The sequence below is a fragment of the Gossypium hirsutum genome, chromosome A08 (assembly GCF_007990345.1).
Source record: "Gossypium hirsutum isolate 1008001.06 chromosome A08, Gossypium_hirsutum_v2.1, whole genome shotgun sequence".
Taxonomy (NCBI): domain Eukaryota; kingdom Viridiplantae; phylum Streptophyta; class Magnoliopsida; order Malvales; family Malvaceae; genus Gossypium; species Gossypium hirsutum.
The window spans coordinates 117,818,556-117,822,256 of NC_053431.1; positions in this window are offsets into that span (position 1 = coordinate 117,818,556).

A 3,701-nucleotide genomic window follows, 5' to 3' on the forward strand; every position below is an offset into this window, starting at 1 on the left:
CTCCTTGGTGATGATTTTAGTGAGAGCAGAGTTGTTAAAAAGGTCATTACAACTCTCCTTGAAAAATTTGAGTCAAAGATATCTTCATTGGAGGACTCGAGGGATTTATCAGCCATCTCACTATCTGAGTTGGTAAATTCCTTGTATGCACTTGAGTAAAGGAGGGCCAATAGGCAGGAAGAGCATCTTGAAAGAGCTTTTCAAGCAAAGATCAAAGAAGGCTCAGGTTCAAGTCAAAAAGGGAAGAAACCTTGGCTCAATAAAAAGGAAGAAATCAAATAGAGATGTTGGTAAGAAGAGTTTTCCACCATGCATTCACTGCAAGAAGACCACACATTTGGAGAAGTTTTGCTGGTATAGGCCAGATGTCTAGTGCAGGAAATGAAAACAGTTTGGTCATGTTGAGAATGTGTGTAAGACCAAAGGAAAGGCTCAAACTCAGCAGTAAAACGAAGCTCAAGCTGCTGAGGATGTTCAAGCTCAAGAGGAGCATGTTTTCTCTGCATCTTGTTATGCAACCTCAAGCAAAATTAGCAAGAACTAGTTAGTTGACAGTGGTTATTCTCACCATATAGCTTCAGATGAAAGGCTGTTCAAGAATCTTGACAGAAGGTTTACTTTCAAAGTTAGATTTGGAAATGGCAAGCTTATTGAGGCCAGAAGCAAAGGAGATGCAGTGATCAGCACACATTCAGGTAACAAAGTTATTTCTGATGTACTTTATGTGCCTGACATAGATTAAAACCTGCTTAGTGTTGGTAAGCTAATTGAGAAGGGTTATTCACTGGTTTTCAAGAATAAATCATTTGTCGTTAAGGATTCATTTGGTCAAATACTGGTTACAATGCCTATGACTGATAGGTGTTTCATGCTGGATGTAAATCAGCTAGAGAAGAAGTCCTTACTAGTGCTACTGACTCAGCTAGTTTATGGCATAAGAGGTTAGGCCATGTCAGTTACAAATCACTTAGTTTGCTAGATAGATTGAATTTGGTTGAAGACATGTCCAAAATTGAAGTCAGTGATGATGTTTGTGAAGTTTGCCAGCTTGGTAAACAGGCAAGACTGTCTTTTCCAGTCAATAAGGCATGGAAAGCTTGAGGCAAGCTCGAATTAGTTCACACTGACATTTGTGAACCAATGAGGTCCTCCTCCTTAAATGTCAGCAAGTATTTTGTGCTGTTCATTGATGATTTCAATAGATTTTGCTGGGTTTATTTTTTAAAGAAAAAGTCAAAAGTTTTTGAGGCATTCAGCAATTTTAAAGCCTTAGTTGAGAATCAATCAGGCTGCAAGATCAAGGCTTTAAAATCAGATAATGGTGTTGAGTATTTTTCTGAAAAGTTTCAGAAGCTGTGTGAGAAAGCTAAAATTCATCATCAGCTAACGGCAGTCTATACTCCTCAGTAAAATGAAGTATATGAGAGGAAGAATCGAACAGTGCTTGATATGGCTAGATGCTTACCGTTTTAGAGGAAGCTGCCAAGCAAATTCTGGGCTGAAGCTGTCAATACCTCAATGTTTCTGCTCAACAAGCTTTCTACTACTGCTGTGAAGGAAAATGCTCCTTTTGAAGCTTGGCATGATCTCAAACCAACAGTGTCACACCTAAAAGTGTTTGGTTGTATCTGCTACACTGTTATTCCAGCTAAAAAGAGAACCAAACTAGACAAAAGATTTGTGCCTGGGATCTTTGTTGGTTACAGCAGCACCAATAAGGGCTACAGGGTATATGATCCCTCGACAAAGAAGATTTTGGTGAGTAGGGATGTTGGATTTGATGAAAAAAAAGGTTTGAAGTTGGAATGATGCAGATCCAAGGTTGATTAAAGAAGATTAGCTGGATAGTAATTTGGAACTAGCTGAAGAAGGGCCAATTGATGATAATTTTGATGAAGCACATGTGAGAGGAACAATGACTATTGCTGATATCTACCAAAGATGTGATGTTGCAATAGTTGAACCTTCAGATTTTGAAGAGGTTGCCAGGGACAAATGCTGGAAGATGGCCATGGAAGTTGAATTGGAAATGATCCACAAGAATAACATTTGGGAATTGGTTAACAGACTTGATTATAAGAAAGTCATAAGTGTCAAGTGGGTGTTTAGAGCCAAATACAATGCTGATGGTTCATTGAACAAGCACAAAGGCAAAGCTTGTAGTGAAAGGCTACATTCAGAAATATGGCATTAATTTCATGGAGACATTTGCTCCAGTAGCGAGGCTAGACACAATTAAGATTCTGTTTGCCTTAGTTGCACAGAAACAATGGAGAATTCATTAGCTCGATGTCAAGTCAGCATTCTTAAATGGCTTCCTCAAGGAAGAGATTTTTATTGAACAACCAGAAGGGTTCAAGGTTCATGGTGAAGAGGACAAAGTCTACAGGCTGAAAAAGGCCTTGTATGGTCTAAAGCAAGTACCAAGGACCTGGTATGATAGGGTTGATGAAAACCTGTCAGGCTCAGGTTCGAGAAAAGTGTTAGTGAACCTACACTTTTTTATAAAGAAGTTAGAACATGAAACTCTTCTAATTGGCTCACTTTATGTGTATGACTTACTTGTAACTGGAAGCAAGGAAGAGCTGATCAATGAATTCAAAGTGCAAATGCAAGAAGTTTTTGAAATGACAAATTTGAGAGTTATGACATACTTCTTTGGGATGGAAGTGAACCAATCTGATCAAGGTATCTTCATTAGCCAACATGCCTTTGCTTTGAAGATTCTCAACAGATTTTGCATGACAAAATGTAAAACAGTTAGCACACCAGTGGCTCAATGGGAGAAGCTAACTAGTAGTGGGAATCAATAGAGGGTTGATGAGAAGGAGTATCAAAGCTTGGTAGGTTGTTTGCTTTACTTAACAGCTACTAGGCCGGATATCATGTATGCTGTTAGTCTCCTATCCAGATTTATACATTGCTGCGATGTTGTTCATTTTAAAGTAGCAAAGAGAGTTCTCAGATATGTGAAGGGAACTTTGGATCATGGAGTGAAGTTTAAGAAGGCAAAAGAGCTCAAACTGATAGGGTATTCAGATAGTGATTGGGCAGGGTCCATTGATGACATGAAAAGCACCTCTGGTTTTTACTCTTGGCTCAAGGGTTTTCTGTTAGAGCTCAAAGAAGCAACAAACTGTTGCTCAATCAACAGCTGAAGCGGAGTATATTGTAGCTACTGCAGCTGTTAATCAAGCCATTTGGCTTAGAAAGTTGTTGTGTGATTTAAATGAAGAACAGACTCAAGCTACTGAGATCAGAGTTGATAATCAGTCAGCAGTTGCTATAGCTAAAAATCCTGTTTTTCATGGCAAGACCAAACATTTTAAGATTAAATTCCATTTTGTTCGAGAGGCTGAACAATCGAAGGAGGTAAATCTGGTTGATTGTAGCTTAGAAAATCAGTTTGCTGATATTTTAACCAAGTCTCTCGGTGCTACACTATTTGATGCTTTAAGAAGAAAGATTGGAGTTTGTTGCATACAGTCCAAGAAGGAGTGTTAAGCTTTGGCCTGCAATGCAACATCAGACCAGCATGCAAACCAGCATTGGAGCTGAACCAAATGAAGCAGAATCATTTTGTTTATTTGTAACTTGATTTGGTTGCTTTGTAATTTAACTTTTAAGTTAGTAGGATTTGGTCAAGATTTGAAAGTGATAGCTGGTATGTCGGCTACATTTTAATTGTAATTTTAGCTAAG